This window comes from Onychomys torridus, chromosome 13 (genome assembly GCF_903995425.1).
Source record: "Onychomys torridus chromosome 13, mOncTor1.1, whole genome shotgun sequence".
NCBI classification, from domain to species: domain Eukaryota; kingdom Metazoa; phylum Chordata; class Mammalia; order Rodentia; family Cricetidae; genus Onychomys; species Onychomys torridus.
This window is the reverse complement of record NC_050455.1, coordinates 40,064,514-40,091,956: the sequence shown is the minus strand read 5'-3', so window position 1 is coordinate 40,091,956 and position 27,443 is coordinate 40,064,514.

The following is a 27,443-nucleotide window of genomic DNA, read 5'->3' as shown; positions in this document are numbered from 1 at the left end:
TTCGATGCTTCTACTAAAGTCACAATTAGAGAGAAAGTAAACTCACACTGGCCTGAATAGACCTTAGGTACCACTAGAGGGGATGAAGAAACACCTTTGACTTCTTACCATATACACTTATTGTAGAGGTAATAACTGGTTTCAGAATTAAAGTGTCAAGGTAAACATACATCAGCTAATGATTGTGTGAAATCACAAAGTGCTACATGAAACACAGATGACACTTTATAGTTTGGGTGATAACTGGATGACAAGTTTCGTCAGCTACTTCATCATTTGAACTTTCTAAAAATGCTTTAGAAAAACTGGGAGGCAGCAGTATTCACTAACTGTGGCCCCCTGAGAATTATATAAGGTCAAGAGCTTACATCACGGGTGACATACCAAACAACTTCTTTCTGTTTGGATATTTACATTGAGAGTCTCTGTAGCCGCCGTGCTGTAAGACAGTTGAAAATTGAAAACTGGACACTCATGTTGAGAGAGTTTGCCTTCTCATAATACATCAAAGTCCACAAATAAAAACAAGCAATTAATAATTACATATGCCAAATGGAAAGTGTTGAGTGAAGGAAGTCACACTGTGGTCATCTGTTGAGATCTCCTGTCTGAAATGGTGATGAACACAAGAACTCCAATGGAAACTCATGCTTCCCAAGGAACTGACTTATTGTAATTTGGTTTTTAAGACTTGGAAAGATTTTTTTCTCTCTCTCTCTCAAGAGTTTCCTAAAGGCTAAAGAAAACTGGGTTGTGTGTTTGGGTGAAGACACACAGTGTGTTCTGCCATCAGTTCATTCATCTACTCTTGTGAGTTGTTTACTATCTCTTAAATCTTCATGTGGTTTAGTTAAAGGAATAACAGATGGCTCAAATTGTTATGTTTGCTGCTGTTGCAGCCTAACATAGCTTTCTTTAAAAACATAAAAACTATACTTGTATATTTGGAAAAATAGTATGTGAGTGTTTAAACAACAAAACATTGTTTTTACTTATTTTTGATGTAACAGAAATAAAATGGAGAAAAATCACCTACAAATATCAGAAGCAGGCCTTTTCATAAACTTCTGGCTGAGAAAATCCAATGTACGTGCTATGAAAATTGTGGCTACACCATAAAGAGATCGTGTGGAAGGCAGATGGATGACACCATTAGAGTTAACCTGCCTAATCTTGGAATTGAAGGAAGCAAGAAATAGGACACTTCAGTTGATGCTACAAGGAATGCTACAAGATGAAAAGAACACAGAGAACTGCAGAGGTTTTCCCACTGTATATAAAGATGATATCAAAAGTTACTGCATAGAGAGAGTTGAATACAACTCAAAAGAAATAACTTTGTGGCTTAGGGGTGGCCTGTGCTCATAGGTCTGTGTGAATGTGTGCTTGGTTTATGTGTCACGTGTATGCCAGATGTGTTTTCTGTCAACCATCTATTCTAACATGAAAAGCATATTGGTAATATGCAGGCATGGGTTTCTCCACCCTTTCATATCAAATGTAACCTTAAATTTAGGCATTTATGCTTGAGGACTTCGTTTGTGACAGTTTGCTTCCTGGAAATACATTTCTTTCAAATGTGGCCTTGTCTATCTCTTCCCTGTAGTCAATGAGAATGTTGACTGACATTTACTTTTCATAGCCAACATGATTTATATTATCTCTACAAATACCTGGGAAGTTTTTTTTTTTCCATTGTAGTCCATTCATGTTTAATAGAAGCTTTAAAAATATTTTATTAGAGATAACAGTGTCTTAGTGTAGACATGAAATTAGCTCATTCACAGTGTAGATGATTAGGGGCTGTCAAGATGGCTTAACAGGTAAAGGTGTTTACCATCGAGCCTGATCATTTGAGTCTGACACTCTAGATTTACAGGGTGGAAAGAGAGAATGACTGGTACAAGTTGTCTGCTGATCTACACACATGCATACATGCCCCATGCAAAAACAGACAGATAATAAAATAATATATATCTAATTAAAAGTGTGTTTGATTAAAATAGATTAGAATAAGAAAACTCATGTTTCTTGCAAAGGAAGAAAGAATTAGAATACCATTTGGTTGTGATGCTTGGAAGGCAGAAATGGGTCAAGAACTAAAAAGGAGAGAAAGGCAGGACAGACATTGAGGAAAGATCTGACCTAGGATAAAGCTCATAACAGTGTAGGAAAGCAGCTGAGGAAAGGAAATGTTTTTCAGAGGTGTGTGTGATGTTTCACATCCACATAACTTCGTTAATGACTGCGTTTCTCTATTATCTCTGTGAAATGTTGGATAAAACCTAAAACACACTCTCATAATTTAAGAGTAGGGTATATGAGGAAACTTTAACTGATTTCAAGTTGAGAATATGGGTTTATAAAGAATAAAACCTGGTAAGATAAATCCTAAGAAGTTTGCCGAGACCCAGGATATGTGTGTTCACTGTGATGTTAAGAATACTCTGCCCTAAATCAATCACCTGAATTTACTGTAGTATAACAGGGGGGCTTTAAAATGGAAATTGGACTATTTCAATGCATTGTCAACACTTCTAAATAACATCCATCCTCCCTGTAGCCATTTATCAGAGCAAAAATGCATAAGACAAAATCCTGAATTGATCAGTTTACTTCATTTAGTTTACTTCATTCAGGTAATGGAGAGAAAAATCCTTCCATTACATCTGCCTGCTAGAAATCACTTAAGATGCATGCTATACATTTATATCTTCAGCTGATGTTTTGGAGGAGGAATGAGACTCTAACTTTATTAATTTATGTTGCATTAGAAATTGCAAAACTGGGGCTTGAGAGGTAGCTCAGTGGTTAAAGCCAATTGCTGCAGAATCTCTAGGACTGGACTTCAGACATAGCTGTAACTCCAGCACCAAAGGATCCTCTTTTCTGTGAGTACCTTCTGGCAGGTATGTGAATGCACAACTGCACACATACATGCATATGCATATACACTTACACACAGTATACACACACACACACACACACACACACACACACACACACACACACACAAAGTTCAACTAAGCCTCTCTGGATTTGGGTATGAAATACTTTAATATTGTCTTACAATCTTAAAAATATTCCTCAATTTTGGAATTATGGAAAATTTGGATTATGGTCACTTTTAAAAACAGGATAAAATTGTTGAGGGTGCTGCCCTGCACCTTATTGACATTATTGCCCACTAAATTCAGGAGCATTTCCAAGTCAGGGTAATAAGAATGTCTCTAGACATTGCCAAAAGTCACCATAATGAACAGCAAATAATCTCTGGTTAACAACAACTGGATTATACTAAAGGAATTTACATTTCTGAAACAGTATTTTACCAGAAGGAAAATGTGCATTAAAAACAACACAACTTAAATAGGTAACGATGTCAGATTTTCAAGTGTGTAGTTCTGTTTGAGGTGTTTCCATCTACCTTAGAATGGCATGCAGATGAATTTTCATGTAGTGGCCTATGTGCCAGTATTTGAGGCAGAGTACATTTGAAGTTGAGTAAGAGCTATGTTGGACTTCAGAATTAGAAGCTACCCTCTGTTCTTTACACTCTAAATAGATTACATTATGTTTTCAAAAGACACATATATATTAAATAGCATATAAAACAGAAAATCAAAAGCACAGGGGTGGGATTGGGGCTAGAGATAATTGAGTGGATACAATACTTGCCATGAAAGCATGGTGACCTCAGTTCAGATCCCTAACACGTAAATGATGGGTGAAGCTCCATACATTATACCAGTGCGGAATATAGAGACAGTTGAATCTTGGGGAGAAAAATGACCACTCAATATAGAAAAAGGTGCAAATTGTCCATTCAGTAAAAAAAAAAAAAGTTATCTCTAAAAATGTAAGATGAGGAGGTGACCAAGAAAGACATCCCTAAGTCAGGCTCTGGTTCACACAGAGAAGTTCACCTGTATAAGTATTACACACACACACACACAATGAATAAAGGTAAGATTAAATGTAAAACTAAAATGAGCTTTTAGTTTCTGAAGACAGAAGAGAAACTCAAAGCAGAGAACAGTTATACTCAAAGGACTATTCTGGAAACTGCTAGAATGCAGGTGCAGAATTTTAACGTGTGGCTGTAAGGTGAAACTGAGAAGGGAGATTGGGACTTGGCTCACCCAGAGAAATCAGCAGTTAGATTATTGTCCTCCTGTTCAACAGAAGCTTAAAAAAATAGCTACTGTGAACCTCTGCCTGTGGCTTCAATCTAAAAATAGGAAAAAAAATTTTTTTGCCTTTGCAATTCATACATTCCTTGGGAATTTTTTCCCTGAAGTTTATCCTTTATAAAATCATCTCCTCTCTGTGGGGCTGTGGATGGATTGCAGATATGCAATAGGCATTTATATCCTTAGCCCTGGTGTCACCGATGGAGATTGAAATGGCTTGAGCCTCTGGTCTGATATCTGGCCACAAGCATACCCATTTTTCTCATGTATACTAGCATGTGAAAATTGCAGTAAGTGAATACCTGTTAAAAGTGTCTTTTGATCCAAGCATTAGTGCTTCCCTTCTTAAAGAAATGTATCAGTGCCTAAAGGGATTCTACAGCAAAAGTCACAAACTGGGTAACTTAAAAAAAAATTATGTCCTGACAATTTTAGACGTTGGATGTTCAAATCAAATGTCAGTTTGATTTATCCCAAGCCTCCTACCTTTCATTTGTCATGTATTCCAGTGTTGTTTTCTGTTGGCATCTACCCCTGGTGTTTCTTTGTGGGTCCAAGTTATCCTTCCTATCAAAGACAGCAGTCAGACTGCAGCACAACCCATTTTAACAGCATCATTGTCCTTTTAACCCCCCCTTTTTTAAGTCTTGTTGCCAAATTTGTTGCCCTCCTGAGACTCTGGGGTTAGGACTTAAACATAAAGATTTCAGAATGGTGGGGGGGGGGGATAATTTGGTGGCAAGACCTATTGTCACTTTTAAATTTTCTTTGAGAATTTCATACATGTATTCAATGATATAGACACATCTACACCCCTCATTCCCTACCTACACCTCCTGCATATCCTCACCACCATCTTACTCTCCTAACTTCATGTCTTCTTATTTTGTTTTTGTTGACAACCTACCAAGTCCAACAACATTTTCCCCGTGTGTATGGGAGTGTGGCCACATAGCATGGGAAACCTATCATTGGCCACATGCTCAAAGAAGGATTCTTTTTTATTCCAGCAGTTATCAACTACCAATAGTTCCTCAATATGTTAAGTGGTGGTTAAAGATCTTCTAACCCATCTATGTCAATATTTTAGCTTGCTTGACTTTGTATAAGCCTTGTTCTTGGTTACTGCACCTAATACAAGTTTTGTGCATGTGATAGCCATACCTTGTCCAGAATAAAGCCTTCCACAGAACTCCTTTCTACATCTCAGCTTTTACATTCTTCCTCGCTCTTCTTCCACAATATTCTCTGTGCCTTGGTAGATCCTGAGGAGTTGATAAAGATGTCCCATTTAAGGGGGACCCTGAGTTTCTTCTCAACAGTTTAACTACTTATAGTCTCCATTAACTGTTGTCCACTACAAAAAGAAGTTTCCCCAATGAATTTTGAGAGGATCACATGTCCAGAGTCAGATTCATCCTTCAAGACATATAATACTTGGAAATACCTTAGTTTCATCCTCATTATTGAAGTATAGTTCAACTAAACATAAAAACAGAGTTTCTGAGCCAGGAGGTAGTGGTGCATGAGACAGGCATATCTCTGTGAGTTCGAGGCCAGCCTGGTCTACAGAGTGAGATCCAGGACAGGCGCCAATTTACACATAGAAACCAGGCCTCAGGGGAAAAAAAGAATTTCTGCCTCTGCTATTATTAATGGGCTAAGAAACTGAGATATACCCACACACGTCATAGTGTTTTAAAAGCATGAAAGTAAAACGTATATGAAAACAACACTGATTTGGTAATATGCCTTGATGAATTCATTGGAGCAATATATCAATTAAGGAAAGTTTGGATTTCCCTATAAACATTTGTCAAAGTCAAAAGAAGCAGTTGATACATGTCAAAGCTTAACTGAGAGTTCTGGAGAGATGGTTCTACTGTCCTTTCAGAGGAGATGAGTTTGGTTCCCAGCACTCACACAACAATTCAAAATTGCCCATATATCCACTTCTGAAAGACCCTATGCCCTCTCTGACTCCATAGGGACAAAACATGTACATGGCACACATACATCCAGACAAGAAAAATAATACCCATACTCAAAAAAATGAAAAACAACAAAAATGATGATCTGTTACTTGGTAGATTTCTGGGAAAGTGGGATGACCACTGAAATACAAACAAAATGAACAAACATACAACAGTGGCAAAGAGGACTGTGTTGCTAAAGTGTCTCCAAGGCTCAGGTAAAACACTGAAAAGTATTTCAGGTTTGACCCTTGAAAGGGCTGAGTTGAGTCACAAGTCACATATTCTCTTCATCAGGCTGTAATAATCTGCCATTCCGCAAACCACTCATAAGTGTTTCTCTGCACACATTGTTTCAGAGGAAATACTTTAATTGCAGTTTTCAAATTGTCTTCCCTATAGAGAACTAGAACTTTTGTATCTTGATAAGTATAATTTTTTACTGATACACATTTGTAAATAAAGAAAATAAATGTGGGAAAGGAATCTGAGAAATAAACAGTAATAGAATTGATCTTTTAGGCTTCCACATACTAGAAATCTCAGAGACAGTTTTTGAAGATGTTTATTTTAAATGTGTGTGTGTGTGTGTGTGTGTGTGTGTGTAGTATAGGTTATGTGCATGTATGAATAGTGTCCCAGAGGCCAGAAAAGGGCATCATATTCCAGATACCCTAGGGCTGAAATTAGAGATGGTTGTAAGCCCCTGATGAAGGGGCTGAGAATTGAACTTGGGTCTTTCTTTTGCAGGATCGGTATCTGCTCTTATCTGCTAAACCATCTCTCCTGACCTTAGAGACAGATTCCTACTGTTACTCTATTCAAGAAATAAAATGATTGAAAATTTAAGAAAAAGAGCAAAAAAAAAATTAAATGACCTGTTATGGAATATTACTGTAAGTAGTATTACTTCTGATTATTTTGCATTTGTTTAACTCTGTGAAGCTTTAGTATTTTGCCTGTCTAAAATACCTGACGGTTTAATAAAGAACTGAACAGACAATAGCAAGGCAGGAGAAAGGATAGGTGGGGCTGGCAGGCGGAAAGAATTAATGGAAGGAGAAATCTGGGAGAGGAAGAGGGAATGAGAAAGCAAGGAGGAGGACTTCAGGGACAGCCACCCAGTTATACTAGACACTGAGTAAGAAGGAAAGAAAAGGTATACAGTAATAAAAAAGGAAAAGCCCCAAGACCAAAGAGAGATGGAATAATTTAAATTTAAGAAAAGCTGACAAGAACCAAGCCAAGCTAAGGCCAGGCATTTATAATTAAGTATAAGCCTCTACATGTGATTTATCTGGGAGCTGAGTGGCAGGCCCCCAAAAGAGCAAAAATGAAAAAATGACCCAAAAGGGTTCCTAAATATGAAAATCCAAAGTACTACAAATTTTAAATTTTCACGAATTTGTATTCTGTACTTGGATTTTTCTTTGGGGCCCAGCTCTCAAATAATGACACAGAGACTTATTAATTATAAAAGCTCAGCCTCATTGTAGCCTTTTTACTAGTTTGATAACTTAACCCATATCTTTGAATCTATATTCTTTTGTATGGATCAGTTATCTTCGTTCTGTACTGACCATCCTGCTTCCTGTGCATCTGGCTAGCAACTCTGTCTTTCTTCTTCCAAGAGTCCTCTCTGTTGCCAGGAGTCCTGCCTAACCTCTTCCTGCCTAGCCACTGGCTATTCAACTTTTTATTAAAGCAATCAGAATGTGCCTTGGCAAAGATACATCTTCACAGTGTAAGCAAATATTTCACAGGTGTATTCACTGAAAATTTCACACTAAGTGAATCATTAAACTAAGAAGAACTCCTTAAAAAATACAAAGCATAATCATGGGAAACAAAGGGAAAATATAAGAGACTGAAAGAACTTACAGCTCCTTAGAACTGCCTTCACTGGGTCTCATAAGTGTGAGTTTTCATACTGTGTTTTTATTTTTATTTAATTATACTAAGACTTTAATTTCATTCTTGACCCATTTTTCATTCCATAGTAAGTTACTCAGTTTCCATGAATTTGTAACCTTTCTGTTGTTGATATTATTCAGTTTTAATCTGTGGTGGTCAGGTAGGATTTAGGGTGTTATTTCAATTTTCCTGTTATCTGTTAAAACTTGCTTTATTTCCAAATATATGGTCAATTTTTGAGAAAGTTCCATGAGCTGCTGACAAGAAGGTATATTCTTTTGTGTTTGGGTGAAATATTCTATAAATATCTGTTAGGTCCATTTGGTTTATGACATCAATTAGATCATATTTTTCTATTTAGTTTTTGTCTGAATTACCTGTCTATCAGAGATAGAGTATTGAAGTCTCCCACTATCATAATGTGAGGGTCAATATGTGATTTAAACTGCAGTAGTGTTTCTTTTTTAACTTGAGCACCTTTGTGTTTGTTGCATAAATATTTAGAATGACAATATCTTCTTGATGGATTTTTTTTCTATGGTGAGTATATAGTGTCCTTTCCTATGTCTTTGGATTAGATTTAATTTGAAGTATATTTTGTCAGATATTAAAATACATATCCTGACTTGCTCCTTGGATCCATTGGCTTGGGATATTTTTGGAAATATTTTTCTCCCCTGAGATATCTATTGTTGATGTTAAAGATGTTAAGGTGTATTTCTTAGATGTATCAGGAGAATGGTCCTTTTTTTTAACACAATCTTCTAGTCTGTATTTTTGAGCATTGATACCATTGATGTTGTGAGTTATCAGTGAACAGTGTTTGTTGATTTCCATTGTTTTGTTGTGGTGTGCCCCCCCACTTTGGATTGGCTAGTCTAAGAATATTTATTCCTTATGTTTTCTTGGGTGTGGTTAAGCTCTACAGGTTGAATTTTTTTCTTCTAGCACCTTCTGTATGGCTGGTTTTGTAAACAAATACTGCTTAATTGGTTTCAATCATGGAATGTTTTTTCTCTCCATATTTTGTTATTGAAAACTTTGCTGGGTATAGCAATCTGGCCTGACATTTATGGTCTCTTAGAATTTGTAGAACATCTGTCCAGGCCAGTCTGGGCTTTAGAGTGTCCAGTGAAAGGTTTAGTGTTGTTCCAAGGCCTGTCTTTATGTTGTTAGATACTTTTCCCTTGAAACTTTTATCATTCATTATTTCTTCTGTATGTTTAATGTTTTGATTATTATATGTGTTGGCAAATTTTTTTCTGGTCCAATCTATCTGGTGTTCAGTATGCTCCTTGTACCTTTTTAAATACCTCCTTCTTTAGGTTAAGAATTCTTTTCTATGATTTTTTTTGAAAATATTTTCTGTGCTATGTGGGTTTCTTCTCCTTCCTCTCTTCTGGTTATTTGTAGATTTGGTGTTTTCATAGTGTTCTAGGTTTCTTGGGTGCTTTGTATCAGGAGTGTTTTTTTTTCCAGATGTAAGATTTTCTTTGAGTATGGTGTCCATTTCTTCTATTGTGTCTTCAATGCTTGATATTCTCTCTTCCATCTCTTATATTCTGTTGGTGAGATTTGCCTCTGAGGTTCAATGCTAAAATTTTAATTTCCATTTTCCCCTGAATTTGGTTATTCTTTATTGATTCCATTCCCATGTTCACATGTTGAACAGTTTTTTTTAATTTTATTCTACTGTTTGTTGTATTTTTATAAATTTCATTAATGAATTTGTTTTTGCTTTAAGAACATCTAACATATTCATAATAGCTATAGAACTAATAACATTAGTTGAACTAATATATATTGGAATATAGTATAGTCAGATGTTATAATATGGAATTATGCCTTCATGCATCACATGAAAGTAATGGAAACATAAAGAAAACTAAAAAAAAAAAAAAGCTATAGCTTCCACATGATTTTACTTCTGTAAAGCTGAACCATAGTAAATCAAACAGTATTCTCTTACAGCACAAATACTTATTAAAATTCAACTAAATAATAGGCTCAGTGAATGTACAATATTCAGAAGAGAATAAGATCTGAAATAGCATTCACATGTGTCAATGAATAGGTTAGTATTTTCTTTGTTCCAAGGTAGATAAGGGCAAGTAGATTCGGAAAATATCAAATCCTGTAACTATTAGATTTGAAGCTGGTTGTGGGGATGTCAACTTGTAATGATAATACTTTGAGATCTAAGGCAGGAATATTACTGAGTCTAAAAGCAGTCTGGAATATATAGCTAAACTTTGCCTTCAAAAAACTAAAATAAATTAATTTATGTTTTCTATATTTAAATGTTTTAAAATTATTTCAAACAGAAAAGCAAATCTTAATATATACATAGAAGAAAATTCATACACAGCTTTTTTAAATCACTGAGAGAAGTCCAATGAAGATAAATCATAATAAAATGGAGTGGAGTGATATAAAGTGGAGTAGAGTAGCACAGTTAAAGAACTAAAAGAATAATGGCTAAGGACCAGAAGGGATAAGAGGGGATAGAGAGGATGGGAGAGAAGAGATAGGAGAGGAGAGGAAAGAAAAAGAGAAGAGATGAGAGGAGAAGGGAGCAGAAAGGAGAGGAGAGGAGAGGAGAGGGGAGCAGAAGGGAGAGGAGAGGAGAGGAGAGGGGAGCAGAAGGGAGAGGAGAGGGGAGGGGAGTGAAAGGGAGAGGAGGGGAGGGGAGGGGATATAAATTAGAGTTTTAGTTTCAGGGTTTTATGTTCTTTTGCGGGGAGAGGGATTAATGTAGATTTTTGAACAAAATGAGAAAGTTAGAGACAGTGCTCTAAACTCCAAGCAAAGTGATGTGATCTTTAAGGCATAAAACAGAAGAAAAGAATCAACAACTTGTTAGCACTGCTCATCATCAAATTCTACTTTGGAGACCAGAATCCTCTGCTCTTGGTCCCTTTAGATCATATGCAAGGTTCTTAACCCTATAAACATTTGTCTTTTTAAAATGGTTCAATACTTCATTTATAGTTACTATTCAAAATAGTACAGTTGTTTTTAAGTGTAGGAAGACAAGACTTTATGTCAAAACCTTTAAATAAAAAATAAACGAAGTAGATGCTCCAGGTGTCCAACTGTCGAGAAAGAGGAGGGTCTGCAAGAGTGTGAATTGTTGAATCCAAGATTGCAAAAAGCACAGGGACAAATAGCCAAATGAATGGAAGCACATGAATTATGAACCAAAGGCTGTGGAGCCCCCAGCTGGATCAGGCCTTCTGGATAAGTGAGACAATTGAATAGCTTGATCTGCTTGGGAGGCATCCAGGCTGTGGGACCAGGATCTGTCCTTAGTGCATGAGCTGGCTATTTGGAACCTGGGGCTTACACAGGGACACTTTGCTCAGTCTGGAAGGAGGTGACAAGACCTGCCTGTACTGAATCCACCAGGTTTAAATGAATCCCCAGGGGTGCCTTGATCCTGGAGGACATGGGAATGGAGGGGAGGGGCTGGGGGGAAGGTGGGAGTGGGGGTGGGAGGGGGGAGGACAAGGGAACCCATGGCTGATGTATAAAATTTAAAACACATAATAAAATAAAGAAATAAACAAAAACAAAAAAAATAAAAATAAAATAAAAACTACATAATACTTATCATTGGTAAGGATTAGGGGGAAATGGCTTGTTAATAGGAAATCAATTAGATTAATTTGTTCTTGCCTTTTAGTTTCAACCAAGAAATCATGCTGTTTGATTAGTCTGCTGAGTTTTATTTGTTTCCTCATTGTATAAGGCAATTCATACCTATTAATATGTATTAATTTAAAAGAACAATATAATACTTAGCTTTCCATAAAGTAAAATTGGTAAAGATGATTAAATAAGGTTAAAAAAAAGTTATATTTACTCTAAGGCCACTTCCCTTCTTTGGTTCTGGGAACCTCTAAGTCTCCTGTGGGCTTCTAGAGTTCAAATGAACATTAATTCTGCTGTGTCTGGAACACATTGTTTAAAATCTTTCTGCCTTCTGCTCTGCAACATTTTCTAAATCGTTGAGGGGGAGATTTTATGAGGACATCCCATTTAAGAAAGAGTACTTTAAAATGTCTTCACTCTCTGCACATTTTTCCAGCCATAGTTCTATGTCCTGATGTCAATCTATTGTAAGAAAAAGCTCTCTGATGATGATAAGCAATTCTCTGATCGATGGGTATAGTCATATGCCATTAGGAGTCATTGTATTGGTATGTACTTTTAAGAGAATGATAGAGGTAGATTTTCCTCTAAGCCCATGACCTGTCTATTCTCAGGTTCTTGGCCACTTTGGCACTGTCAGGTATAGGTTCCACCTCATATAGTAGTGGAATTCACTTTTTAAAAAATGGTTGGCTACTCCCATAAACATTTGTGCCACTATAGCACCATTTTTTTAAACTGCTGAGTAATAAATACTCCATTGTATGAATGTACTACTGATGGGTGATGTCACTTTGTATGCTGTGAATGTGTTTCTCTGAATGGTTGATAAATAAAATGCTGATTGGCCAGTAGCCAGGCAGGAAGTATAGGCAGGATAAACACACAAGGAGAATTCTGGGAAGAGGAAGGCTGAGTCAGGAGTCGCCAGCCAGACACAGAGGAAGTAAGATGTGAAGGCAAAACTGAGAAAAGATAACCAAGACACATGGCTGAACATATATAAGAAGTGTGGGTTAATTTAAGCATAGGAGCTAGTCAGTAATAAGCCTGAGCTAGTGGAAAAGTAGTTATAATTAATATAAGCCTCTGTGTGTTTATTTGTGGCATGCAAGTGGGAAAGATTTGTCCTGTCTGTAGGCCACCCAACGGGGACGAAGGAAAACTTTCAGTTACATGTCACATTTTATTTTCTTGATTCATTCTTCTGTTGTGGGACATCTAGGTTATTTCAAGTTACTGGCTATTATGAATAGAGCAGCAATTAACACAGCTGAGCAAGCATTCTTGTGGTAGGATGGAACATCCATTGGGCAAATCCAGTAGGATAACTGGATCCTGAGGTAGATAAACTCCCATTTCTTGAGGAGCCATCATATTAATTTCCATAGTAGTTATACAATTTTATATTTCCACCAACAGTGGAGGAGGGCTCCCCTTGCCTCACATCCTCAACAGCAATGAACTACCACTTGTATTGTAGATCTAAGCCATTCTGACAGGTATAAGATGGGATGTCAAAGAAGTTTTGATTTGCATTTCTCTGATTGCTAAGGATGTTGAAAATTTATTTAAGTGTTTCTCAACCATTTGAGTTTTCTCTATTGGGAATTCTCTGTTAAAATCTGTCCCCCCACCTGCCATTTTTAATTGGATTATTTAGTTTTTGATATCAAGTTGTTTTGAGTTCTGTATATTTTGGATATTAACCCTTCATCCTATATGAAGTTGGTAAAAATTCTTTCTCACTCTGTAGACTGCTGCTTTGTCCGAATGGCAGTGTCCATTGTCTTATAGAAGGTTTTCAGTATCAAGAGAACCCACTTATTAATTGTTGATATTAGTGTCTATGCTATTGTAGTTCTGTTTAGGAAGCCTTTTCCTGTGCCACTGACTTCAAGGCTATTCCCCACTTCCTCTTATCAGGATCTGGGTATCTAGTTTATGTTGAGCTCTTTGATACGTTGAAGGTTGACTGCTTGGGAGGCCCCCAGGCAGTGGAGCCAGGACCTGTCCTTGGTGCATGGGCTGGCTTTTTAGAGCCTGGGGCCTATGCTGGGACACTTTGCTCAGCCTTGGTGTAGGGAGGAGGGGACTGGATCTGCCTCAGCTGAGTCTACAAGGCTGGGCTGACTCTCCAGGGGAGACCTTGTCTTGGAGGAGATGGGAATGGGGGTGAATTAGAGAGCAGGGATGGCAGTGGGAGGAGGGAGGATGAGGGAATCCATGGCTGATATGTGTAATCAAGTTAATTATAAAATAAAAATAAAAAACAAAAAATAAACAACAAAATAGAAAGTTGGGTTTTGTGCGGGATGACAAGTCCTGATCTATTGCATTCTTTTACATGCTGTCATTCAGTTTGACCAGCGCCATTTGTTAAAAGTGCTATCTTTTCTCTAGTGTGTATTTCTGACTTTTTTTTTAAATAAAAAATCAGCTGTCCATAGGTATATGGGTTTCTGGGTTTATACTTAGACCTTTAATTCAATTCTATTCATCAGTGCATCTGTTTTTATGCCAATACCATGTGGTTTTTCATTACTGCAGCTTAGTAGTAGATCTTGAGAACAAGAATGGAGAGACCACCATCAGCTCTTTTATTGTTCAAGATTGTTTTATATACTTTGGGTTTTGGATGTTTCCATATGAAGCTGAGAATCGTCCTTTCAAGGTCTGTGAAGAATTGTTGTGGGATTTTGAAGCAGATTGCATCTAATGTGCAGACTGCTTTGGTTGGATAGCCAGTTTTACCATGTTAATCCTTGAACATGGGAGACCTTTCAATCTTCTGATATCTTCTTCAAACTCTTTCTTCAAAGGTTTGAGGGTTTTTTTTTTTTTTGGTTTTTTGTTTGTTTGTTTTGCTTTTTTGTTTTTGTTTGTTTGTTTGTTTGTTGTCATACAAGTCTTTCATTGCTCAATTAGATTTACCCCAAGGTATTTTATATTATTTGAGGCTATTATGAAAGGTGTTGCTTTCCTGATTTCTTTCCTAGTCTTTTTGTCATTGTTTATAGACAAGCTTCTGATATTTTTGAGTTAATCTTGTATCCAGTCATTCTACTGAAGGTGTTTATCAGCTGTAATAATTCCTTGGTAGAAATTTTGGTGTCAATTATGCATACTGTCATAATCTGCAAATAAAGTTACTTTCACTTCTTCCTTTCCAGTTTGTATCCACTTGGTCTCCTACAATTGCTGTACTGCTCTACCTAAGTCTTCAAGTACTATGTTGAGTAGATATGGAGGGAGGGGACAACCTTGTCTTGTTCCTGAAGTTAGCAGAATTCCTTTAGTTTCTCTCTATTTAAGTTGATGTTGACTATGAGATAGCTGTAAATGCCTTTATTATGTTTAGGTATATCCTCATATCCCCAATCTCTCCAGGACTTTTTATCATGAAGGGGTGTTGGATTTTTCTTAAAGGCCTTTTCTGCATCTAATGAGACAATTATGTGGATTTTTTTCTTTCACTTTGATTATACAATGGATTATGTCTATTCATTTTTCTAAATTGAGCCATCCCTGACTCTCTTGGATTAAGCCTACCTGATTATGGAAAATGATCCTTTGATATGTGTTTTTGGATGAGGTTTGCAGGAATTATAATGAGAAATTTCATATCTCTGTTTATAAGGGAAATTAGTTTGTAACTTTATTTGTTGAGCCTTTGTGTGGTTTGGGTATCAGGGTTACTGTGGCCTCAAAGAATAAGATGGGCAATGTTCCTTCTGTCTATTTTGTGGAATAACTTGAGGAGTATTGGCATTAACTGTTCTTTGAAAGTCTGGTAGAAATCTATGCTAAGCCCATTTGGCCCTGGGTTTTTCGTTGTTGAGAGACTTTTAATGACTGCTTCTATTTCACTAGATGTTATAGGTCTGCTAAAATTGTTTATCTGATCTTTATTTAATTTTTGTAAGTGTTATCTATCAAGAAAATTTATCCATTTCTTTTAAACTTTCCAAGTTGGTGGAGTAAGGGTTTTTGGGAATTGGGTTAGAGAGGAAAGAGAGACCATAGCAGGTTTTCTGCTAGAGCTGGTGATGAGACTGGGGAAAAGTGAACCTGGAGGAGCAGGAGAGGAATAGATCCTCTGTCAGCCTAACTTTTGCCATGGCAGGAGAGGTCCTTGGGGTTGCAGGGGATGTCTGTGGGGGTTGGGGGCTGAAACAAAGCAACAAGTAGGGAGAGGAAGGTTGGAAGAGGAAAATCTATGGGATTTACAGGAGATGGTATCAGGGGGGCTAGGAAGGCTGCTACAGGTGTTCTGCTACACAGCAGGTTATGGGACTTGGGGATTGGATCTTGAATTACCCCAAATGTTTTTATTCAAAAGACAATTAGTTCTAGTAGGAATCTTAAAGAGTTCTTTTTAATGAAATCAAATCCGAGGCCAGTTATTGGGGTGAATGCTGGAAGATCAGAGACACAGAACAGGCCACAGCTTCCTCACCTCACCAGTTCCTCAGCTGGTCTTGGTTCCTCAGACTGCAAGCTTCTGAGTCCTCATCCAGAATGAGTCTCAGCTGAACTACTGCTAGAAGCCTAAAAGCTTAACCAGTCAAATGCTTCTAGTTTCTGCTCTTCATGCCTTATATAATCTTTTTCTATCTGCCCCCACTCCCTGGGATTAAAGGCGTGTGTCACCATGTTGGCTGTATCCTTGAACACACAGAGATCCACCTGGCTCTGCCTTCCAAGTGCTGGGATTAAAGGTGTGTACCATCACCGCCTAGCTTCTGCTATAGCTTCCTCTGACTCATTTTCTAGCCACCATTTTTGGTTCTGTATCTAGTGGCTGTCTGTTCTCTGACCCCAGATAAATTTGTTAGGGTGCACAATATTTTGGGTAACACAATACCACCACATCTTCCTTTTTTTTTTTGTCTAAAATTAAAGAAGGCTTATAACTAATACAAAAAAACATCATATCCATTAAGTATATACAATATACACAGTCAAGATTAAATTAATGATGTCTAGTCCATTAACATTTGACAGATTCAGGCAAAAAAACTCCATTATATATAACAATGTCCAGTCCAGTAACGTTTGATAAACTCAGGCAAAAAATTTTTCATTACTTATCCTATTTAAAATAAGTAGTTCCCTTTTAAAAGTAGATTCAAAAATTGACCTTTTTCCTTATCATATTCATAATCTCTCTTTTTTCTTTTCATAAAAGTTCCAATCTTCCTTTTGTTATTTATATGACTTCCTTTTTTTTTCTTTTTACAGTAGATTCAGTTATCTACCCATTTATCCTATTATTTCTTTATCCTTTTTTCTCAGAGTAGATTCAGTCATCTACCTCATATCTATAGTCTCCTTTTCTTTTTTAAATAAAAACTCCAGTTTTGGGTTCATTGTCAAGTCCTGTATCATTTGTCCCACCACTGCCTAATGAGAAAGTGCAGGGCTTGTTTCAAGTCCTTGTTCAAGTAGTCTGTCAGGCTGGATCATCTCAGCTAGCCATCTCAAAATTGTCCTAAACAGTTTGTAGCCCAAAGTCAATATTTCCATGGCACTAATGGCTTTACCATAGTCCATGTAGCATCATCGGAACCATGAGTATTCTTCCCTAGAAGAGAAAAATCTTCACAGCAATTTCTTCCCATCATTTGTCTTGTCTTGCCAAACTTTTCCAAACTGACCTTTGCTAATGCCTTCTTGTAACACGATGGTCCTGGCAATTCTTTTCTGAACAAGCAGCAGTAAACACTTTGTCCCAGGTAGCAACATCACCAAAGTCACCAACAGGATGAGAAGAAGCCAACAACTCGAAGCAGCAGCCACTGCCTCCGTAGTTTTACCGCCACTGTTTGTGGCTGAGCAGGGTCCCAAAAATTCTCCTTAACAAGTCTCCTAGGCCAGCCTCAAACTCAGGATCCTCCTGCTTCTGCCTCCTTCAGTAAATCCTACTGGCGAGCGCCACCACAACCAGCCTAGTGTAGCTCCGGCCTGAGCTGGGGCCCGCAAGGCCACAGGCAAGAGGCTTTTTTGTGAATTCGTACCACAAACGTTGGGTACCAGATGTAGTAGGAATCTTAAAGAGTTCTTTTTAATGAAATCAAACCTGAGGCCAGTTATTGGGGTGAATGCTGGAAGATCAGAGACACAAAATAAGTATTGTGTTCTCCCAAATATTGTGCATCCTAATAAATTTATCTGGGGTCAGAGAACAGACAGCCACTAGATACAGAACCAAAAATGGTGGCTAGAAAATGAGTCAGAGCAAACTATAGCAGAAGCTAGGTGGTGGTGGTACACACCTTTAATCCCAGCACTTGGAAGGCAGAGCCAGGTGGATCTCTGTGTGTTCAAGGATACAGCCAACATGGTGACTCACTCCTTTAATCCCAGGGAGTGGGAGCAGAAAGAGAAAGATTATATAAGACATGAAGAGCAGAATCTAGAAGCATTGGCTAGTTAAGCTTTTAGGCTTCTAGCAGTAGTTCAGCTGAGACCCATTCTGGATGAGGACTCAGAAGCTTGCACTCTGAGGAACCAAGACCAGCTGAGGAACTGGTGAGGTGAGGAAGCTGTGGCTTGTTCTGTGTCTCTTATCTTCCTGCATTCACCCCAATAACTGGCCTTGGGTTTGATTTCATTAAAAAGAACTCTTTAAGATTCCTACTACAATCAGTGTGTGGAATAATAGCACACATATTGAAGGCTTAAAAGCTCGTATTCACATTTCACATATAAAAGAAAACATGTCTTTGTGGGTTCGGGTTTCTGGCTTCATTCATTTACCTTCAAATTTTATAATTTCATTTTTTTCTTAAAAGCTGAATAATATGCCATTTTATAAATGTACCACATTTTCATTATCTAGTCATCAATTGATGAGTATCTAGGCTGTTGCCAATATCTGACCATGATGAAGAGAGCAAAAAATGAACATGGATGAACAAGTATCTATGTAGTAAGACACAGAGTCCTTTGTGTATATAACTAGTAGTGGTATGTCTGGATCTTGATCAATTCTCACCTTCCTAAGAAACTTCTTTTGTAAAATGGTATGTGAGAGGCCTTGGTGAGTTTGAGCCAAGGTGCCCCACAGACACCATTCAGTGGAAAGTTACTTGCACCATGCTGATCTGGCATCCATGTGGAAAGTTTTATTATTAAAGGGGAGGGAGAGAGGAAATAGAGAAAAGAAGAGAGAGAGAGAGAGAGAGAGAGAGAGAAAGAGAGAGAGAGAGAAAGGGGGAGAGGGAGAAAGAAAAAGAAAGGGAAAGAAGAAAAGCAGAGGTGTGTGCTACCTTGTAGTGTGAAAGGGAGGAAGAAAGGAGGAAGAAGAAGGGAGAGTTTTTGTCTTAAAGGGGACTTTATAGAAGATGACATCAGGATGCTCAGCAGGTCCCCAAGGGGGCAGTTCAGAATGCTAATAACTTCTACCCTGACTTTCATAATAGCTGTACCAGTTTGCACTCCCAGAATCAAATCAGTGTTCCAATTTTATCCCATCCTCACCAGCTTGTACCATCATTTGTTGTATTGATCTTGGCCATTCTGAATGGGATAAGGTGGAATTTCAGAGTACTTTTAATTTTCATTTCCACGGTGGCTAATGATTGTGAATATTTCCTTAAGTATTTCTTAGCCATTTGTGTTTCATCTTTTGAAAACTATGTTTAGTTCATAGCTCAATTTTAATTGTGTTATTTGATTTCTTGATTTAGGGTTGGTTTTGTTGTTGTTGTTTGCTTGCTTGTTTATTTGTTTATATACTCTAGATAGAAACTCTATATCAAATGTTTATACTGGTCCTTTCTTGATTAGGTCACAATCTTAATCTGAGAAGAAGCTTAACAAACACTGATATGATAAGCTTTCCCAAGGTTAGATCCTTAGGATGAAATAATTTCACAGATTATGCTTGCCCATGAAAACTGAAGCCCCTGAACAGAACTTAGTTTGTTTCACCTAATTTCCCCAAACAGGGTCCCTGATTCTCAGTCTTTCCTCAGCTGGGAAAGCCAGTCTGTCTTCAGCCCAGTGAACCAAGATTGAAAGAGCTCTGTGGCTCCAGCCCAGTGTACAAGGCCTGGCAGTTCCTTGGGAAGGCTGATGCTATGGAGCTATATTCAAAGGCTTAAGAATCTTGACTTGGAAAATGTGGGGATGGGGAGTGGATTGGGAGGAAGCCTCGGGGTAGAAAGAGGGAAGAGGAGGTAAGCTGTGGTTGGTATGTAAAGTGAATAGAAAATTTCTTAATACTAAAAAAAAAAAAAAAAAAAAAAAAAAAAAAAAAAACTGGACTGATGTCCTCAAGTGGGTGCAGCAGAAAACCTAACTTAAGAAAAGTGAGTGTGCAATAGTGAATTTCCTTCTGCATTTAATCTGTCCTCCGGGTCTGATAAGATTGAAGTCATATTTTCAGCTATAGAATGAAATTTTTTGATGCTTGACTGAGTCTGGTAAGACATAGAGTACAGAAATAAGTGACTTATAATCAGCCCCCTTTGGATCATTATATCACTCATTTGGGCCCATCACATTACTAGAATGAAAACACAGATCACAAACCATTAGTTACTTTAGAATTTCTGAATTGATATATCTTATAAACAGAAGTTAGGAGAAAAGAATAAGGTTCCATTTTGCCTACCATTGTTTTCCTTGTTTTTAAAAGTATGTGGAGTAGATTGAGTTTTGCTGTTGTGCAGCCCCTTCGAAATAAACACACAGAGGCTTATACTAATTATATTAAATGCTTGGCCAATAGCTCAGGCTTGTTACTAACCAGCTCTCATATTTTAAATTAACCCATATTCCTTATTTACACACTGCCATATGGTAGTAGCTTTATTAGCATGGCATGTTCATCTTCTGCTTCTGGCTGGTGACTCCAGACTCCACCCTTCTTCCTCCCAGCATTCTCCTAGTCTGGCTTTCCTGCCTAACTTTGTTCTGTTCAGCTATTGGCCAGTCATCTTCTTTATTAAACCAATCACAATGACATAGATTTACACAGTGTAAAAGAATATTTCACAGCAGTGTGGGAAAGTAAAGAAATCAGTATATCATAATCCTAGTCATTTACTTTCTTTAGTATTTTTTTTTTTGTATTCCAAATTTTAGCTGTTAGCTTTAAGAGAATTCTTAGGTACAGTAATCTTTCTAAAACCAGTCACCAAATGGATTATCTACTGCTTGTAGCTATTTTAGTTACCATCTCTTAGGTTCAAGTCAGATAATATTTGACTTAACTATTATATTAATTATTGGTAGCACAAGCAATGAATATAAGTTAGGTATTCCACATTAAAAATAAAGTCCAAAGTAGTAATTTCTATAATATTCATAAGAAAGGGTGGGCAAGAAACTAGATATGAAGTAACCAAGGTAACTGGAGATTTATCATTGTAGCTTTGTCTCAAATGGTAAGAATGTGGCTAACCATCCTTATAGTTAAGTTACATTCTTCCCACTGTAGTATGGAAAACCCAAACACCAGAGACCTTTTCCAGTTGCCACACGTGTACACTAACAAAGGATCTGTAATGTCAAAAGACTTTCATTGTACTACCACTTTCACTGTGGTTTTGACATTGTGGGCTTTTCAAGGGAGAAGAAATGAGAATAAATACCATAAGAGACAGATATATGCACCACTATTTACCAAAGGAGAAGATACCTTTATTCCTGTTAATATGACATACACCTCATAAATACCCACAAAAAAAACAAAACAAAAAACACTAAAAACTCCAAACTACAGAACTGAGGGGGCTTTGAGTAAGCCCGTTCTGATCTGTCTAGAGTGTTTGCTTTACTTTGCTTTGTTAAGTAAACCTTTGTGTAAACTGCCCATGTCTCTTAGTTGAATTTTTCTTTCTGACAAGAAGTGAGGAGAAACATGGAACCTGTATTTTTCCCAAGTGTGGTGATTTGAGTAGGAATGGCCCCCATAGGCTCACGGACATTAATGTTTGGTCATCAGTGAGTGGTGCTACATGACAGGGGTTAGAAGGTGTGGAGTTGTAGGAGCAGGTGTGGCCTTGCTGGAGGAGGTGGGTCACTGGAAGTTGGCTTTGGAGTTTCAAATGGTCAAGTCAGGGCCAGTGTCTGTTTTGATCTTCCTGCTGTCTGTTAATCTGGGTGTAAAACATTCAGCTACCTCTCCAGAACCATGTCTGTCTGTGCCACCATGCTTTCCACCATGACGATAATGGACTAAACATCTGAACTATAAGCAAGCACCAATTAAATGCTTTCTTTTATAAGAGCTGTCATGGTCATGGCATCTTTTCATAGCAATAACATTGATGAAGACACCAAGTTTCCTTCTGCTATTTCATGGCTTTGCCTTTACTTTTCCCCAATATGGTTGTTATTGCACTAATCCATATATTCTTAAATGACAGCACCTTAGACAGGAAGGAATTGGGTCATATTCTAAAATAACATATACTTGGTATTTTTTTATACATCAGTTTAAACTTCATTGTTATTTTTATAATTTCTGGAGCAACACTGAATAATACAAGATTACTGATTGTCAAGAAATAGTAATATAATTGCTAGTGTTACCACAAACCTAAATAATTTACTCCCTGAGAAGAGTGCATTGCCACTCAAACATAAAAGGACTCAAAACATGGGGAGGTGGAAAATGGGCATTGACTAGATAGTAGCAATGACTGCAGCAGTAACTTTCCTCAGAGTTTTTAAAGAGGGAGCTGATTTTAGTCAGTGTTTGTCTAACACTAGAGTAGTAAACAAATCCATAGGATCTTTCTGTATGAACTGAGAAATGGCTTTAGAAGAAAGCAAGAGAAACACACTTGTAAAGCTATCAGGGTTTTTTTTGTTTTTTGTTTTTTGTTTTTTGTTTTTTTTTTTTTTTTTTTTTTTTTTAACAAAAAAAAAAAAAAAAAAAAAGGTGGTAACTATTCTCCCTATTCTGATCTTTCCACAATGAGGGATGCTGAGGTTTTGAAGTCTTCTGGAACACATTCTAGTTCCCTCTCAATGAAGGAATTGGTGATGCACTGTTTCCTCTTCATCCATAGACCTAACAGATACAAAATGGACTGATTCTATAGACAGCAGCATTTGGTGACCAATTAAAGTATGTAATGAAATTGGCAACTGCTGACCATGGGAAGCTGCTAAGACCTAAAAAAACCATTTCTACTTACTAAGAAGTGGGGACCACTGACTCAGTGGAACTTGGATTGGAAATAGTCCTTTCACACACAGACACAGACACAGACACGCACACAGACACACACACAACCAAACAACATACACAAACAAACAAACAATCCCCCCAAAAACCACCCAAGTATAACTGAGCTGAATTATTTTCCTACTAATACAAAGCAGTAACTAATAATCATTTTATAATTCTTCTTCAAATATAATTTTGCTTTGCTTTTTCTCTCCACCCTAACCTCATCTCTTTCTATCTCATTTTCCCTTCTGTCTTTCAAAATATACTGTCTGTTTTGACCTATTCCAACACAAGCTACTATTTTCCTTCTAAGATTAAGCTAAGATTTACTGTTTTTCTTCTTACCCTTTAAAGAATTTCAAGTATCTTGGACCTTACAAAGGCAAAGGAGCTGAGAACATCACTAGTCTCTCAATGGACCATCACTTCAGTATATTAACTTCAGTGTAACAACACTGATGACCTCAGAAATCACATTTGATGATGCAGAGATGCTTTCTGAGATCACATTAGGACTGACAGTGTGAAACATCCATGACTGTGTTAGCTGTGATAAGCAAAATAATGACTGTCCCTTCTCTACCCCTAAGGCACTGTTGGTGTTAATAGTAACCTTACCCCGCTCCACTACAGATGCTAGCTTATTCAGTTTATGTTATTATAGCAGAATAACTGGAAGCTGGTGGAGTATAATTTTTTTTTTTTTATTTTGCCAATGATTGGGATGGTTCTTACATATGGTAGCAGCTCGATAACCGCATCTACAACACAGTAGATAGCATATGCAAGAAAGACAAGAAAGTCAAACTCACTTTATAATGACTCACTCTCCTGGTAAGCAAACCAGTCCCATAAGACAGATCTACTCCAAAAGTAGTCATTCATCTCTTCTGAGGTAGAGTGCTAGCTCAATGTGTAAATTCACTCTCTATGGTCCCAACCGCTTTAACATAGGCTCACTCTTGTTACACTGAGGTTTATGCATCTAGTGCATGAAGCTTTGTGGGGACAAAACCTATTCAAATTGTAACAGATGATGATGGTCACATTAAGGCTACAACAGTCACAATTCAGGACATAAGTTCCATACAAAAACTAGTGACTCTGTGTGCTGCTTGTTTCTAAGCAAATCTTAAAAATTCTTTCAAAGAAGTAAGTTCTACCTATTTTTGGTTCTTTTTAATCACTCCAAAACTGCCCAATCTTAAGACTTTCATCATATTGACTAGGAAGATGGAGTAAGGGACGTTATGCTAAGACAATGATATACTTTCTCTGTGCCAATGGCCTCTTTGTTTCAATTAACTTAGTGTATAGTTAATTCTACTTCTTCACTAGAAATGTTCTGATAGTTTTACACAGAGATATCTCTGCCATTAACTATCAATATTCCAGATACATTTTAGTACTAGAACGAACAGAATGCAAGCTCGGGTTGATGACCACCCCCTCTCTACTGCCAGCAGTACAATATGGAAGACTGTATGTCCTTTCCCAATATTTGTTACTTTAATCTGATTCTCCACGTTAATGGTCAGCAAAACTTCTTAAAAGTAAGAGAGTTCAAGAGATATTTTCTTTAAAACACCTGTTAAAAATAAGGATTTCAAGAATTTCCCACGTGCATTTTCTGCATTGCTTCAAGTCGTTAAAGAGCACTTCTTATTTTTCACGGTTTTAAAAATACATAAAAAAATAAATAAAAGTGAAAAGATGAAACAGTGAGACATAGAGAAGGAAAGAATCTTCAAAAGATAGCTGTTTGATGACTGCCACTGAGAGAAAATAAAAGGATACTGAGAGCTGGAACTGAGCAGAGATTCATGTGGGGTTCGCACAGAGATTCACGGTCAACTGATTGAATGTCCCTGTGCATTTCCCAGCGACAGCTTTCCACCCAGTGTAGCCTCTTCATAGTCTTGGTAACACACATATCCCAACACTGTGTGTATAGTTTCCTTCATTCTCTCTCCTGTTCTGTTCAAGCAAAATTGTGTCGATATGAACTCTGAAATTATATTTACACTGAAGAGAATGTCAGATCCCAACCGCACAGGAGATTTTACTCTAACATTGCCTTCTAGAACAGTATGTTCAAGGAAGGAAAAGATTAACACTCACATAATAAAAAGGCAAATTGACCTGGGCTTTCTGTTCTCCACTAAAACCCCTTTTGCCCTGGGCAATTTGAAAAGCATTAAGAAATAAAATGAGGAAAAAGACTGCCAGAGAGATGTAAATTGGAAGAAAATCACAACAATGTTGGGGAGCTAAAAGGAATCTTAGCCTTTTAAATACTTTGCATTAATGTCCTCAGCTTCTCACAGAATCTACATCCTTTACTGTGTGTCTTGGCAATCTTTCTCCCATTAAGGAAACCAAAATTATTATACCACTCCTGGCCTTGGGCTACTCTGCTTTGGAAATGGAATGTTAATAGAAGAGATAAGATCAAGGCTTTGGAAACTTATTTTTGCTATTGTCCTTACTCTTTAATATCTCACATCATGAGAATATGCCTGGAGAGCCTTCCAAAAAAAAAAAAAAAAAACCCTGAATGGGAACAGCTTTCATTCAGATATTCAGATGACCTGGAGGTTGGTCAGCTAGGTAGATGTATAATTAAGACCTTGTGGTGGACACCTACATGTGTCGCTTTGTGAACTTAAGTTAGTTGGTGTTGAGCCCAAGTCTTTCACCTAATGGAGGAGAAAATTAGTCTCCTGGAGTAGAGACAGGATTTCCAACCCTGAAACAGAACTCTGCAAATAAGGATTTTATTCTAGGTTCAGATACTTGTTAGTCTACCATAGCTTTTGGTAAACCCTTTAGTTTCTCTGAATCTGTGTTTAAGTTTTAAATGAGTGTTTATATATATATATATAACACACACACACATATATATATGTATATGTAACATATATTATATGTTAATTATACATAATTCATAAACCACTATAAAGTACCTAGCTAAAATAAAATGAGCAATGTAAAAATACTTCATGAAAAATGCAGAAACAAACATATGACAAACACATGATTAAATCCTATTAACATAAGGTATTGTAGCTTTTTAAATTCTCTTAACATCTATCAATTTATTAATAATGTTTGCTCATTTAGCATAAGTTACTGATTAAAGTTGGGCAGTGGTGCCACACACCTTTAATCCCAGGACTCAGGAAGCAGAGACAGGCAGATCTCTGCGAGTTCCAGGCCAGCCTGGGCTACAGAGCAAGATGCAGGACAGGCACCAAAGCTGAACAGAAGAAACCCTGTCTCAAAAAACCAAAAACATTTTTTTAAAAAGAAATTACTAGTTATTGATGTAGTCAATCAGAGTTAGAGTCATGCTGTATATCCATTTACAGGCTGAGTAAATTTAGGCTGAAGGAACTTCAGTAATTACTGAAGTAGCTGAACCTTATGGCGCTTTTTTTTTTTTTTTTTAAAGTCAATACATTATTTACTGATGGTTGCTCAGGAAAAGTATCAACCATTGCTAAATACATTAGTTTCTGCTTCTGATCACCAGAAAGCATTACAGCATAATTCACATCAGAATGTCTTTCTTGATATTTTTTGATTTGAGATTTGATGAGAAGTTAATTTACTTGCAGTCTAGGGTGTCTTTGTATACACACCATGCCAAACATAATGAACAATTATCTAAATCTCTTATTACAATCAATTTTGCTTAAGCTGGAGGGTGATTAGCCTTCCTATAAGGTCTTCATAAAGATAAATTTAAACATGCCTGTGACCTATATTTTGTCTCAGATTACAACATAGTTTCCAAGATGACAAAAAAATTAATGTATTTATATTTAAGGTCTCCAAATGAGGACTGCCTATTTTGAAATACTTCCCTTCATTAAATGCATCAAGATATAAAAATTCAATGCTAAGGAAAACAATAAAAGTTCATATTTATACCATTGAGGATTATTTCAGAAAAAAAAATAGGTCAATGCTTTAAATTAGTGGAACCATCCATTAGCAAAACAAAATTTTGTCTTAATGAGACCTAAGAGAAAACCAAGGGAACACTGACAATTGTCTGAGGCACAGAAACTCTCATCTTGATTCTGCTTCAAGAGTACTGAATTTACTAGAAAAGCAGATCTCTTAAGGTGGTTTCTGTTTACCCCCTTCGTTAAACCACCCCAAAAGTCAACTACTTTGGCCAAGGGCATCTTGTTCCCTAAATTTTTGTCAACATCCTGCATCAGCTCAAAGTCCACCCCCCCCCCATCCTGCTAACATATCAACTCCATTGCTTTTCCGCCATTTTGCTCTTTTCTCTGCTACCCAGGAGATAGCTTTAGGAGCCTGATCCCCAATAAATCTTCCTTTCTACCCACAGAGCTGTCCATTTCAGTGGTTTTACTGTGTCCTCTCTGACATTTGTTTCCTTAACCCAGAAGAGCAAGAGGCTCCATGTCCTAAGGGCCCTACCCTCCTAACCAAAACAAACCATCGATTTTCAACGTGCTTGGGTGTGTGTCATTTGCT